Here is a 16285-nt window from a genome sequence, read left to right as displayed (position 1 = left end):
TTTAGATACGACACATGGCAATCTTCACCCCGAATAGATTTAACTCTTTGATGTATGGGGGAAGAGTGGTGAAAAAAAGGGGTGACGATCTAGGTACCTGGTGGACCTCCTATCCGTACTACTACCAGCCGCCATTCCTTTAATTGTCTTTAAGCAGGAATAGTCACAGCTAGAGTAGTTTCGGGTGGAGTCAGCAAAAGGATGGGTCCATCAGGACGACATGGCTATCTCACCCAAAAATAGATTTTTCGCTTTCCTCAATATCCGTTTTTTTTTGGGCTCGGCCATGTCGTCCTGATGGAAGCATGCCAGAGAATTAACTTGAAAGTACTATTTCTGTGGGTTTGTGTATGTGCCTTCTACCTTGAATGGGTCCCTTATCTGGTCTCCTAGACCTGTGTATGAAATTCCAGTTAACTGTCATTTCCAATAAGCTTGGAACTGGCTGAGTGCTTCCTGCCCCTTGCAGGGAAAGTGTCGACTTCGACAATAAGGATTCAAGGTTTGTATCTCCGTAGGAAAAAAAGGAAAACTTTTTAGAGGTTTCCTTTAATTACCTTGGAAATCTGTACTGATTCAAGTTTTTCTATATGTAGAGATAAAATAAAACTCTGGCATGTTTTATTCAAATGCAACTGAGGAGTTAAAAATAAGACGCGGATACATTTTGTATCTTTATTTTGCAAATAAATTACTGTAATAAATGTAGTTGCAACAAAGAAAGAATCTGATCCAGCATTAATACACATCAGGGTTCATATATTGACCTGTAAAGGAGGAATATATATAATTTCATTATCGGAATAATGCCACTCAATGGAGATGTGAAACCAAATCTGTCTGACTTGCTCATATTTTGGACATGCGTAAACACTGTGTTGCAAACGTCCACACGGCACTAGTGTTATTGGTCAGATTATGCACCTATATAGAACAGTCTGTTAATCACTGTAATGATTTGCACTAAAAGGTACAAATACCCATTCACCCGATACACTATTGAGTCCCAAGACAAGTCCACTGTTCATCGCAGCACTAGACAACAGGTTTTATGACACTACCGGCCGCCACCACAAAGTATTTTATTTCATGTACTTGCTTCGCAAAGTGTTTATAGAAGACCCTGGATGATTTTCACCCAGTATATGAGCAGAGCCTCTCAAAGTCCATGTGTTGAAAGAAATTCAACGAAGAAGCAACTTTCCTTGGATCGTGATCTGCGGGTGTGCTGTCAGGATCTGCTCTGAAAATAAAGTAGGAGAGCTTCGCTCTCAGTTGTCTTAGGGATAGGTTTGATCCTGAAGTTTCGCCTCTGAAGAGCTGCCTTCCCTTGAAGTCTGAAGTTCTTCGAAGATAGACCTTAAGACACTCTACTGGACATAGAGAGACATATTCCTTCAGTGGGCAGATTCTCCAAGGACCCCACTTCTTAGTGGGTAGCTCATTCTTGGCAAGAAAGGCAGCATCAGGAAAAATGTTTAGTTTTCCTGTGTCTAGGAACTGAATATGGCCTTTGTTTCTGGATAAGGCCACTATTTCACTAACTCTAGCTCCTGAGGCTATTGCAAACAGAAGGATGACTTTCTGTGTTAGATCCTTTAGAGTACAATTCTCATTGTTTAGGTTTGAAGCATAGTGCAAGACTTTGTCCAAAGACCACGTGATGGGCTTTGGAGGGGTTGCAGGCTTGAGTCTAGCGCATGCTTTTGGGATCTTATTGAAGATTTCACTAGTGAGGTCCACCTCAAAGGCATAGAGAAGTGGTCTAGTCACGGCCGACTTACATACGGTAATCGTGGTGGAAGCCAGGCCTTGTTCGTGTAGGTACATGAAGAAAGCGAGACAGAAATCTATTGATATTTCTGTTGGTTTCCCTGTTCTCACAAAGGGCACCCATTTCTTCCATGATGATTCATATTGTCTCCTAGTCGAACTTGACTTATACTCTTCAATGAAGTCAACTTTATCCTTCGAGATTCCAAACTTTTTGTTCGCTGCTAGGCCGAGAAAATCATGAGATGTAGGTTGTTGGTTCTCGAGGATAAAGCGTAGACAGTCGATTTCTGGACCAGTTGGGATAAAACTGGGTTCGGCAGAGGAAACAGCTTCAGTTTCAATTCTAGAACTAGAGGGAACCAATTGCTTTTGGGCCATTTGGGGGCCACTACTGCAGCTGTCCCTCTGAAGGATCTTAACTTGTCGAGGACTTTTAGCAGGATATTGGTTGGTGGAAACAGGTAAATGTGATTCCACCTGTTCCAGTCGAGAGACATGGCGTCTATTGCTTCAGCTTGAGGGTCCGTATAAGGGGCTACATAACGAGGTAGTTTCTTGTTGTCGCTCGTTGCGAAGAGCTCGATTTGCAGTTCTGGGACTTTTTCCGAGATGAAGGAGAATGAGTCTGCGTCTAGGGACCATTCTGTCTCTATCGGTTTTTGCCTGGATAGTATCCGCCGTCACATTGCGGAACCCTTGAAGGTTGATGTGAAGTGATCTCGAGCCTTGTCGAATTAGACATTTTACTATCACTTCATTGTCCAAGACCAATCTGATGTGGATTGCTCTGTGAGGGAATAGTTTCTTCAACGTCAGACAAACTGCCATAGCCTCCAAGATGTTGATGTGAAATATTTTGAACAGGTGCGACCAATTCCCTTGCACTCTTTTCTCGTGAGAATGGCCTCCCCATCCTTCCAAGGAGGCGTCCGTGTGTATCACCACTGATGGTTGTGGTGGTTGCAGGGGGAATTATCCATGCTAGGCTCTTGGCTGTTGACCACGGCCTTAACAACGTGCGCAATAGGGTCGGGGTAAACCTTAGTTGATCTCTTCGAGCGTTTGATGCGTATCTTCTCCAGACTCCTGACGCATCCTTTAGACGCGCTTTTAGCACCGGGTCTGTCACTGCTGCAAACTGGAGAGAGCCCAATACTCTTTCCTGTTGGCGTCTTGAAATCCTCTTGTGACGGATTAGTCTCTTGACAGCTTCCGCTATCTCTCTCCTCTTCTTGGATGGAATTGCCTTATTCTATGTTTGGGTTCCATTGGAACTTCTGAGCTGGAGAAAGGCGAGACTTCTTGCGACTGATCTTGAACCCCAGGTGTTCCAGGAACTGGATCACCTTCTTGGCTGCTTGCAGACAAGTAGTTTTGGATGCTGCCCACACCAGCCAATTGTCTAGATATGCTACCACTAGAACTCCTTCGGAGTGTAGCTGCTGGACGATTGTGTCTGCTAGCTTCGTGAATATCCTTGGGGCTGTGTTCAGTCTGAAGGGCATTGCTCTGAAGACAAATTTCTTCTTCTGTAGCTTGAATCCTAAGTGGGAGGGGAGGGGGCGGCTGGCTGGCAGATGCCAATAAGCATCTGCCAGTTCTATTGAGACTGTGTACGCACCTTTGGATAGAAGGGTCCTTATGTGTTGCAAAGTAAGCATTCGGAACTTGTTGTTCTCAATGAACTTGTTGAGTGGAGACAAGTCTATAATGACTCTGAGTTTGTCCGAGTCTTTCTTGGGAACACAAAACAGCCTTCCTTGGAATTTGATAAACTTCGCTTTCCTTATTACCTTCTTGTTCAAGAGTTCTGAGGTATATTCTTCTAATGAGGGGGCGGTGTTGGAAGAATTCTGGAGAACGGGGTAGAGTTCTGTTCCATCTCCACCCGAGTCCATTCATGATTAGGCTGTGGGCCCAGGGATCGAAGGTCCAGCGATCCTGAAAGTGGTACAGTCTGCCCCCTACCTGGAACCCCTCATTGCTTGGGGGGTCCTGAGGACTTGTTTCCGTGACCACGTCCTCCTCTGCCCCATGAGCGGTTTCCGGAGGAACTTCTCCTTGGGCCTTTTCCTTTGTAAGGACGAAAGGTGATCGATTGCCTCTCAAAGCCAGGGTTAAATGCTGGCGACTGGGCTACCAGCTGTTGAGGACCATCTGGAAGGTGGTCTGAGGCTATGCTACCAGTTGAGGCACCGTGGCCATGGTCAGGGCCGGAAGTTGCGCAGGTTTACGTGGTCTCCTTACCTTCTTAGGCTGGGGACCTCCGTCAGAGGAAGATTTCCTTTTTGAGGTCATGCCCCACTTTTGGAGAAGGTTCCTATTCTCCATGGCTGGTCTAGTTAGGACCTCTCGGACCATTTCCTGTGGGAAAAGGTCCTTACCCCAGATGCACGATGAAATCAGCTTCCTGGGTTCGTGTTTAACTGTCGCTGAGGCAAACACGTTCTCTCTGCAGGTTCTTCTTGACCTGATGAAAGCATATAAGTTCTTCTCAAGGGTTCCCATGTGAGACTTAGCCAGGAAAACATACACTTCTGGGGCGTTATGTAGGCCTCTGCACATTTCCAAGCAGCTCTGATGAGAAAGGGAGGCTGCAAGTCTCTCTTTCGTCTCCTGTTACCTCCTCAGAAGATGGATTGGCAACTTCGGAAGGTTCTCATTGAACTGCTGGCCTGCTATCTCTGGATCCAATTTTGAGACGGAGAAGGTTAGATGGACGTCTTTCCACTTCTCCTCGCAGGTAGGCATTGCTAGAGAGAATGGTTTGCATTCCTCTAGAGTTGGGCAGGGTTTGCCCTCTTCCACTGCCTTGACGACAAAGTCTAGAGCTTTCTCCGAAAAGGGGAAAGAGATGGAGGAAGGAGCAATAAAGGTAGGATGCCTCTTGCTCAGTGCTGAAACTTTGGAGGTGGTGTATCCAGCTCCTTTTAAGGACTTTACAAGGATAGCTTGCACCTTGTCATGTTCGAAGACAATGACTTCCTTCAGTACCGTTTCCTCACGGGACGCAAGTTCATCCCGCAGTCTCACGTAACAGTTTGGGTAAGCTGAAAAGCTGGGCCAGAACTCAAGATCTTCAAACAGTTTGGCTCCCAACTTCTCTGTGACGAATAGTTTCCCATTCATCACGGGCATATGCTCCGCGTACCTCCAGGGGTTGGTTTCGGAGCAGTGAGGGAGATCTGATACTCTAAGGGGCTTCTTAGTAGAGCCCCTGGAAGGTCCAGGGTGGTCCCTTTTCTGTATCTGTCCCTTATTTTGTTGGATGTACTGCTTCAACGCCTCCTGTTCCTTCTGGAACGCTTCCAACATCCGCTGGATTGACGTGAGGATCGCTTCATTCTTGTTGACCTGTGTAGTTGGTTGAGGAGTTGGGGTTGAAGAGGTTGACGGCATATGTTGGTATCCCGTCACGGTGAACTGAGGGTCCTCAGTTACCGTCGAAACAGATCCTTCTTCCTCCGTTCGTGGTTGTTTCACGTCTTCTTCAGTGCCTGGAAAATGGTTATCTGATAAAGAAACTGATGAATGCAAGAGTTGATGGGGGAAGTACAAGAGGAAGGCCAAGGTTTGGGTGGATGGATGGAGTGAAGAAAGCTCTGGGTGATAGGAGGATAGATGTGAGAGACGCAAGAGAGCGAGCTAGAAATAGGAATGAATGGCGAGTGATTGTGATGCAGTTCCGTTAGGCCCTACTGCTTCCTCCAGTGCCTTGGATAACCGCGGAGGTAGCAGCAGTAGGGGATTCAGCGTTATGAAGCTTCATCTGTGGTGGATAACGGGAGATGGTGGGCTGTGGCACCCTAGACGTACCAGCCGAACTCGGTTGAGTCCTTTGTCAGGCTGTGAGGAACGTAGAGAGGAGAGGTCCCCTTTTTTGTTTCATTTGTTTGATATCGGCTACCCCCCAAAATTGGGGGAAGTGCCTTGGTGCATATATATATATATATATATATATATATATATATATATATATATATATATATATATATATATATATATATATATATATATATATACCTGTATATATATATATATATATATATATATATATATATATATATATATATATATATATATATATATATATATATATATACTGTATATATATGTATGTGTGTGTGTATATATATATATATATATATATATATATATATATATATATATATATATATATATATATATATATATATATTTATATATTATGTATATATGTGTATATTCAAATATATATATATATATATATATATATATATATATATATATATATATATATATATATATATATATATATATATGTGTGTGTGTATATGTATATATATGTATGTGTATATATACGTATGTGTGTATATATATATATATATATATATATATATATATATATATATATATATATATATATATATATATATATATATATATATATATATATATATATATATATATTTACATATATATACATATATATATATATATATATATATATATATATATATATATATATATATATATATATATATATATATATATATATATATATATATTTGGGCTCAGACACATCATCCTGATGGAAGGTTCCTTTAGGCAACTTTCTAAGAGATATTTAGCTACAGTGATACTCCCAGAGAATTAACCATAGGTCTCCAGAATTCTAATTCCTGGCGCGAGTATCCTTAATATAACTTTAAGGATATCGCATAAAATTAGGGGACGTCTTTTTTTATCACGGCACATGGCAATATTCACCCCGAATAGATTTTACTCTTTGAGGGGGAAGAGTGGCGAAATGAAGGGGAACTGTTATCAAGGTTACCCAGTGGATCTCCTCCCTGTACTACTACGGCGCATTACTGTATTCCTTTAAAAAGTAGCATTTAAGTACGGTGGTCTCCCACCCTTCTCTCGGTGTTCTTACTAATTTCAAGGAATATTATCATGCAATCTCTAGCATCTTCATCCTCTGGAAAGTTGAGTATTCAATCTTTCCTGTGTATAATGTTCAGCTCCCTTCTCACAGTTAAATTAACATAATTTAGGTGTGTTAATTGGAGCACTTCCATCCCCGGAGGCGGCCATTTCAAGACCGCTGTCGCACTCCATAACTGCTTTATTTAGTTAGTAGTGTGACATTCCCGGTACAGTATTTAGCTCTAAAGAATTTTTTAGCTAGTTAGGCAAAATTATACTAGTGAAGATAGCATTACACATGTAATATTTCCTATTCCGAATAAACATTTCTCTCATAAACGATAGGGCCTCTGTGGTATCAAGCGTAGCCGAGATCCCCACTCAAGTTAGGCTAAGCCTAACTCGTTTTAGTATACTTTAGTAACGTTATCCCCTGTTTAATCTCTAGTATCGTTTCTATTAATTCGGTCGGGGATATATATATCCCCTAGAATTATTGGTATAATTCGATACGCTTCTCTTTTAGAGAAAAGAGGATAAAACCTTCTTTCACCCCTGAGTGCCGCCATCCCAGGCAACAACCCTATCTTGCGTCATCGTCATCGAGTAGTTAACTCCTGCTTGAATTGGATAGTGTTTTACTGTTGATCTTCTTTGCCGGCGAGTATCCTGGCCTTGAAATATGACAGTAACTCAGGGTGTTTTGTCTTGTAGCCGACAACGATATCGACAGAGAAATAGTAATTCCTCTGCCGGTTACACCGTTGTCGGCTAAGGAAGCTAGGCTTCCCTAGTCTACAACCGAAAGTGGGGAGTATAATTGCCGCCACCTTTCTCCCTTGTGGACTAGAGGACATGTCTTGAATACGACAATGTCTCAGGCTAGGGAATCGTTATTCCCCTGCCGCCCATGACGGCGCCAGTATACGAAGCTAGTCTTCGTTGATTTACAGCCAAAAGTAGGAGGCATACTTGCCGCCACCTTTCTCTTCTGTAAAATATAAGACCCTTTCCCTTCCCCTTCTGTCCTTTAGTGCCGGCCTAGCCGTCACAAATGTCCTTTGGCCGGTATTCTACAATCACCCCCCCTTGCCGGGCTGACTGGGTTACCGGCCGGGTTCCTACAAACGGCAGTTAGGTTGCCGCTTCGACCAACTTCCTAACCGAAGCAAAGCTCCGGGAAAGGTTGAGCCGGCCCTGACGGCTGGCCGTGGGAAATCCCTTATACTGTTGAGTATTCTTCAGTCCTCTCTTGGACTGCCATCCACAAACCTTGTAACCAGCAGTACAGCCGGCAACAGAATTTGTGGGTGGATGTAAGCTAGAATCAATGTATTCCTCCCCTTCCATTTGAATTTTCATTCTGGAAAGAAGGTAATAGAGGCAATAGTCCCTACACTCCCAATTATTGTACTAAACTATAATAATACTGTATGGTAGTCCTTCTTTCCATTCTTTCTCTCTCCATGTCAGCTAGTGCCGCCAGGTACTAGCCTAACCCGGTAGTATACCGGTAAAACTACAGTATAAGACAATACAGTAGCCAGTATTCCTGCTGTATAACAATACAGCAGTTAGAAAACTACAGTATATAATAATACAGTAGTATAAAATTTCCAACATATTCTGTGTATCCTTCCACAGTCCATTGTTGAGACCGATTAAAAAATGTTGCGGTGAAGTATTCCTTCAACATCCTGATGAATCCTAGATCATCGGGACACCAATTATTACCATTCAGTATTAATATTCTACAAGTGGAGGAGTTGATGTTAATATTCACTGACTCCGGCTCTACGTACGAGAGTTGCTCTGTATTTTCCCTGATAAGGAAATTAAAAATATTAATATTGCAGGAGGTCACAGCAATTGCCTGGAGAGGAAACGCAGATATGTGTCTTTCCTACTTCTTTTCTAGCTTACTATCCTAAGCTATTAAAAATAATAGTAAATAATACTTTCCTTACAGGAGGAGCCTACGGTAAAGTGTGCAGTCATGTTCTGCAACCACAAAAGTAGGGACTTTTGTGGCCACAAGATGTGCCAGTCTCATGCCCCCTGCTCCATCGCAACTGAAACCCTGAAGTATTGGGACCCAAAGGGTTGCACCGTCTGCTCGGCTCTTATGACCCGAGGGATTCGGTGAAGATATCCCTTAGACTACGGAGTCAAGGGATACAGCAAGAGAAAATCTTAGGAGGTGGGGAAGAGGGTTCCAAAAGAACTCTCCGGGACCTTACCTGCCTAATGAAGCTACGAGATGCCTTCTGTTCCCCAAGGCCCACTCCGACGCGGTTGTGCCCCAGGCACAGGTCAAGCCTCCCTTCATCCAGCTGACAAGAGAGGCGGACATTAATAAGGCACTCAAAGGCGTGGACATCCACCAGGAACGTATGTCGGAGGTGTCTACCAACACCGAAAAGGACCTTCTGCAAGAAGACCCTGAAGAAGAAGTGGCCCAACCACCCACGGAGGAAGGATCCGTATCTACGATAACGGAAGATCCTCAATTTTCTGTGACGGCATATCAACCCGTGCCGTCAACTTTTTCGGGCCCCACTCCCCACCTTGAGCCGTTGATAGCCAAGAGCGGGCGCTCCTAGGACAACATCAGCAGATGATGGAATCGTTCCGCAAGGAACAACAGGAGATTAGGAGGGAAGTAAGAGAAGTGAAACGCCCGGGCGGTTTCAAAGGCTCTCATAAGCCTATCAAGGTCTCTGACTTACCTCAATGCTCCGAAACCAACCCCTGGAGGTATGCGGAGCATATGCCTATGATGAATGGGAAACTGTACATCTCCGCGAAGATGGGGGCCAAACCCCTTGAAGATCTCCAATACTGGCCTAACCTATCGGCATACCCAGAATGTTACTTGAGATTGCGAGATGAACCAGCATCTCGTGAGGAGACGGAACTGAAAGAGGTCATGATCTTTGAGCATGACAAGGCACAGGGTCTCTTATCCAAGACCCTAAAGAAAGCCGGTTACACCAACTCTAAGGTTTCAGCTTTGAGCAAGAAGCATCCAACCTTCATTGCTCCTTCCTCCAGAGCTTTCCCCTTTTCGGTCAAAGCTCTCGACTGTGTGCTGGAAACAGTCGACGCTGGCAAACCATGCCCAGTGCTAGAGGAATGCAGACCATTATCTCAAGCCATGCCTACCTGCGAGAAGGAATGGAACGAGGTTCATCTAACCTTCTCAGTCTCTAAACTGGATCCGGAGATAGCAGGTCAACAGTTCAATGAGAACCTTCTGAAACTGTCAGAACATCTTTTGAGAAGGGAACAGGAAACAAAAGAGAGACTAGCCACTTCTTTGTCCCTTCAGAACTTTATGGAGATGTCTGCAGGCCTTTCCAATACCTCAGATAAGTACATGGTCCTAGCCAAGACTCACATGGGTACCCTTGTTAAGGACATGTACGCTTTCGTTAAGGCCAGGAGGGCCTGTAGAGAGCATGTGTTTGCCGCAGCAACGGTCAAACACGAGCCAAGGAAGCTGATCACTTCATGTATCTAGGGCAAGGACCTCTTCCCAAAGGAATTGGTTCAGGAGGTCATCGCAAAAGCCGCCACAGAGAATAGGAACCTTCTCCAGAAGTGGGGCATGTCTTCCAAGAGGAAATCATCCTCAGATGCTGGTCCCCAACCGAAGAACAGGAAGACAAAGAAGCCACGCAGGCCTGCACAGCATCCAACCATGACCATGACCACAATGCCCCAAATGGTAGCTCAGCCACAAACCACCTTCCAAATGGTGTCCCAGCAGCTGGTAGCTCAATTGCCTGTGTTCAATCCAGGCTTTGAGAGGCACACGACTACCTTTCGCCCCAGAGGTAGAGTCTCAAGAAGAGGCTTCTCAAGGAACCCCTCAAGGGGTAGAGGACGTGGTCAAGGTAGTAAACCCTCAGGAACATCTCATCAATGAGATGCTCCAGGTAGGAGGACTCTTCCACTTTGGGGATTGTTGGACTTTCGATCCCTGGGTCCACAGCCTAATCAAGAATGGACTCGGTTGGAAATGGAACTAAATTCCACCCCCTTTTCCTCAATTCTTCCAACACTCCACCCCCTTATTTGAAGAATATACCTCAGAACTCTTGAACAAAAGGGTAATAAGGAAAACGAAGTCCATCAAATTCCAGGGAAGACTGTTTTGTGTTCCCAAAGACTCGGACAAACTCAGAGTCATTCTAGACTTGTCTCCACTCAACAAGTTCATCGAGAACAACAAATTCCGTATGCTTACCCTGCAACACATAAGGACCCTGTTACCAAAAGGGGCGTACACAAGTCTCGATAGACCTGGCGGATGCTTATTGGCACCTAACAGTCAGATGCCCCCTCTCCTCCTACTTAGGATTCAGGCTACAGAAGACAAAATATGCCTTCACAGCCATGCCCTTCGGGCTAAACATGGCCCCAAGGATATTCACAAAACTTGCGGACGGACCAGTTGTCCAACAGCTATGCTTGGAAGGCATTCAGGTAGCGGCATACCTGGACAACTGGCTGATGTGGGCAGCATCCAAGACAGCTTGTCTGCAGGCAGCCACAAAGGTGATTCAATTCCTAAAACACCTGGGCTTCAAGATCAACCACAAGAAGTCTCGCCTTTCTCCAGCTCAGGAGTTTCAATGGTTAGGAATCCATTGGAACTTGCAGTTACATCGTCTCTCCATTCCACCTAAGAAGAGGAGAGAGACAGTGGGATCTCTCAAGAGACTACTGGAACTAAAGAAGATTTCAAGATGCCAACAGGAAAGAGTACTGGGCTCTTTCCAGTTTGCAGCAGTGACAGACCCAGTGCTAAAAGCACAACTAAAAGATGTGTCAGGAGTCTGGAGAAGATACGCATCAAACGCTCGAAGAGATCAACAAAGATTGACACTGACCCTACTGCAAACGCTCCTAAGGCCGTGGTCAACGGTCAAGAGCCTGACAAGAACAATTCCCTTCCAACCACCTCAACCTTCAGTGATAATTCACACAGATGCCTCACCGGAAGGATGGGGAGGTCATACCCATCAAAGGAAAGTGCAAGGGAATTGGTCGCACCAGTTCAAGACCTTTCACATCAACATCCTGGAAGCTATGGCAGTCTTCCTAACATTGAAGAAACTATCCCCTCGCAGATCAGGCCACATCAGACGGGTCTTGGACAGCGAGGTGATAGTGAAATGTCTGAACTGACAAGGCTCGAGATCACCCCACATCAATCACATGATGTTAGCCATCTTCCGCCTGGCAAGGAAGAAGAGATGGCGCTTATCAGCTGTTCACCTGCAAGGGTTCCGCAATGTGACGGCGGATGCTCTATCTAGGCAAAAGCCGATAGAGACAGAATGGTCCCTAGATGCAGACTCATTCTCCTTCATCTTGGAAAAAGTCCCGGAACTGCAGATCGACCTCTTCGCAATGAGCGACAACAAGAAACTACCTCGATAAGTAGCCTATTACGAGGACCCTCGGGCAGAAGCGATGGATGCCATGTCTCTCGATTGGAACAGATGAAATTACATCTATCTGTTCCCACCAACCAAACTCCTGCTGAAGGTCCTCAACAAGCTGAGATCCTTCAGAGGAACAGCAGCAGTAGTGGCCCCCAAATGGCCCAGAAGCAATTGGTTCCCTCTAGTTCTAGAACTGAAACTGAAGCTGTTCCCTATACCGAACCCAGTTCTATCCCAACTGGTTCAGAAGTCGACTGTCTATGCTTCATCCTTGAGAACCAAAAACCTATATCTCATGATTTTCTCGCCTTAACGGCCAAGAAAAGGTTCGGGGTCTTAAAAGACAATATCGACTTTATAGAGGAAATACAAGTCAAAGTCAAATAGAAGACAACACAAATCGTTTTGGAAGAAGTGGGTTTCCTTCGTGAAAACAATGAAACCAACAGAAATTTCAATAGATTTCTGCCTTTCCTTCTTCATCTACCTTCGTGAACAAGACCTAGCTTCCGCCACAATAACTGCGTGTAAGTCAGCTTTGACTAGACCCTTCTTTACACCTTTCAGGTGGACCTTTCAAGCAAAATCTTCAATAAGATTCCAAAAGCATGCGCTAGACTCAAACCAGCAACCCCTCCGAAGCCCATATCATGGTCTTTGGACAAAGTCTTGAACTATGCTTCGAATCTGAACAATGAAGATTGTACCCAAAAGGATCTAACACAAAAAGTGATATTCCTGTTCGCTATAGCCTCAGGGGCTAGAGTTAGTGAAATAGTGGCCTTATCCAGGAACGAAAGCCATATTCAGTTCACAGAAGAGGGAGAACTGAACTTTTTCCTGATTCTACTTTTCTCGCCAAAAACGAGCTGCCCACCAAAAGGTGGGGTCCTTGGAGAATCTGCCCTCTGAAGGAGGATGTCTCTCAATGTCCAGTAGTGTCTTAAGGTCTATCTTTGAAGAACTTCAGACTTCAAGGAGGGAGAGCTCTTTCGAGGCAAAACTTCAGGATCAAACCTATCCCTAAAACAACTGAGGGCAAAATTCACCTACTTTATTCACAGAGCGGATCCTGACAGTACACCCGCAGGTCACGATCCTAGAAAAGATGCTTCCTCGTTGAACTTCTTTCAACACATGGACTTTGATAGACTCCACTCATATACAGGTTGGCCTTATCCAGGAACGAAAGCCATATTCAGTTCACAGAAGAGGGAGAACCGAACTTTTTCCTGATTCTACTTTTCTCGCCAAAAACGAGCTGCCCACCAAAAGGTGGGGTCCTTGGAGAATCTGCCCTCTGAAGGAGGATGTCTCTCAATGTCCAGTAGTGTCTTAAGGTCTATCTTTGAAGAACTTCAGACTTCAAGGAGGGAGAGCTCTTTCGAGGCAAAACTTCAGGATCAAACCTATCCCTAAAACAACTGAGGGCAAAATTCACCTACTTTATTCACAGAGCGGATCCTGACAGTACACCCGCAGGTCACGATCCTAGAAAAGATGCTTCCTCGTTGAACTTCTTTCAACACATGGACTTTGATAGACTCCACTCATATACAGATTGGAAATCATCCAGAGTTTTCTATAAACATTATACGAAGCAAGTGCACGAGATAAAACACTTTGTGGTGGCGGCAGGTAGTGTTATAAAACCTGTCGTCTAGTTCTGCGATGAACAGTGGACTGTTTTGGGACTTAACAGTGTATTGGGTGAATAGGTGTTATCACCTTCGAGTGTAATACCTTTTAGTAAAAATCACTATGGTGATTTATGGACTGTTCTATATACAGTCAGCGCGGATCGCTGTGTCCGGGTAGTGGGCCGGACACAGCGTTCCGTGTAAATCGAAGTCATGGGGTTTATCGGGGAAAAAATCGACTGGGACAAATTGACTAATTGGCATCTTTTTATACAAGTTGGCATCTACATATCTGTGTAGGTGGAAGCTAGTCAGTGTATTTCCTGAAGTCGTGGAGTGAGGTTGTGTCAGGTTGAGAGGGCCGAGTTGCAATCGTTCTTTTGTGAGTTCGCGTGGCATTTTTGTCTATCAAACCCCCCACCAGTGATGTCTAGATCCCGTACAAGTCACGATGACATTGTTAGAGTGATAACTTGCCATAATTTAGGTCTGCAAACAAAGGAAATAGTGAAGAATACTGGCGTGAACGAGAGAACAGTGAGGCGCTTGGTGGCCAAGTTCAAGGCAGGGGGTAGCAACGAGATCCCTTCTCACTCCCGGGCTGGTTCCCCCCCCCCCCCACGGAAGATTCCTGATCGTACTTTAGTGATTTTAAAGCGAAGCCTAGAAGAAAATCCTACATTAACGGCTAAACAACTGAAAGAACAGAACCCTAAATTGTTGAGCGACGTCAGTGTTCGTACGATTCAGGAAAACCTGTCGAAGCGCCTCGACTACGAGAAAGTGATCGCGAGAAAGAAGCCCGCTTTAACTGAGAAACAAAGGAAGAGGAGGTTTGCTTTCGTCAAGACATACACATACAAGGATTGGACCTTGGAGCAGTGGCGAAGTGTCTTGAGGAGTGATGAAGCAACCTTTTGTGTGAGTGAGACGACCGGGGAAAAAGTGTGGAGGCGAAAGGGGTCAGATCCTCTTAAGCCTAATCTCACGGCCAAGAGAGTTAAGCACCCAGCATCGCTTATGGTCTGGAGTTCGTTTGCCTACGGTGGTGCCCCAAGCCTGGTTGTTTTGCCTAAAGGCATAACGGTTAATGCTGACCGCTATTTGAACATTTTGAAAGACAATTTAGCGGATTGTTTTGCGGCTACAGGAGCTGAAATTTTTCATCAGGACAGTGCCCCTTACCATACGGCTAAAAAAGTGAAAAAGTGGCTGGAAAATAGCAAAGTGAACTATATTCCTGATTGGCCAGGTCAAAGTCCTGATATTTCGCCCATTGAGAACCTTTGGGCGATAGTTAAAGCCCGCCTTCGTAAAAAAAGTGATGACAAACGTGACACTTCTCGAGGCGGCGTTCCATAAGGTGTGGGCTGAAATACCTGCAGAAATTCTTCAGAATTTAGCTGATAGCATTCCTCAATGACTTTTGGAGGTCAAGAAGAGGAAAGGCTACCCTGTAGACAAGTAGCAGGGATATTGGTGAGTGTTCAATTAAATTTTTCATGATTTATATTGTGTACTAGTGTAGATATGGGGGGGGGGGGACCAAAATTAATGCACGGCGGATGCTGCCCGGACAGAGCGATCCGCGCTGACTGTAGGTGCAGAATCTAACCAATAACACCAGTGCAGTGTGAACATTTGTACACAGTGTTGAAGCATATCCAACATCTGAGTGAAATCAAACAATTTAATTTCACAAATTGAGTGGCATTTACCAATGAACTAATATATATGTATATTCTTCCCTTAAAGGTAATGAAATATATATATATACCAAGATGTTCAAATATGCAGGATAGATTCTTTCCATTGATACATTGCAAATTGTTTTATATTTTGTCTATGTAAATAAAAAAAACTTTATAAATGTATTTGCGTCTTCTTCGCCCTTAGAAGTACGAATAAAATTGTCCAGAGCCTTTTACTTTTCCTAAAATAAAATCTTGTAAGTAAAATTTCTAAAAGAACAACCTGGTAATCTCAAAAAGTTTCCCTATTGTTCCAATAGAAATACAAACTTTGAAGCCTTATAATCGAAGTCGACAATTTCCCTGCAGGGGGCAGGAAGACCTAAGTTAGTTCCAAACTTAGTGGATGTGACAAATAACAATAATGTCATATATATAAGGTCTAGAAGACCATATAAGGAACTTGTTCAAAGTAAAGGCACTTATACAAACCCACAGATATAGTACTTTCAAGTAATTCTCTGGTAAACTTCCATCAGAACAACATGGCTGAGCCAAAAAACTGGATTTTGAGCAAAGCGAAAAATCTATTTTTGGATGATATGGCCGTATTGTCCTGATGGACCCTCCCTTCTTTCAAAAGGAGTAAAACAACTACGTAATGAAAGACCCCACCTAAAACTACTCTATCTGCAGCTATTCCTGCTTAAATGCAACAAGGAATAATGCGCCATAGTAGTACAGGGAGGGAATCCACCGGGTAACCTTGATAACGGCTCCCCTTCATCTTGCCACTCGTCCCCTCAAAGAG

The 16285-nt window shown here is 44.1% G+C and overlaps 1 protein-coding gene across 5 annotated transcripts in view; it reads right to left on the bottom strand.

Moving 5' to 3' along the window:
- LOC137644011 (probable phospholipid-transporting ATPase IIB) overlaps nucleotides 1-16285 on the bottom strand; it is a 238379-nt gene that overhangs the window by 4942 nt on the left and 217152 nt on the right. The gene's annotated exons all lie outside the window — the stretch shown is intronic.

The sequence above is a fragment of the Palaemon carinicauda genome, chromosome 7, assembly GCF_036898095.1.
Source record: "Palaemon carinicauda isolate YSFRI2023 chromosome 7, ASM3689809v2, whole genome shotgun sequence".
Taxonomy (NCBI): Eukaryota; Metazoa; Arthropoda; class Malacostraca; order Decapoda; family Palaemonidae; genus Palaemon; species Palaemon carinicauda.
This window is presented reverse-complemented; position numbering and strand designations above follow the sequence as displayed.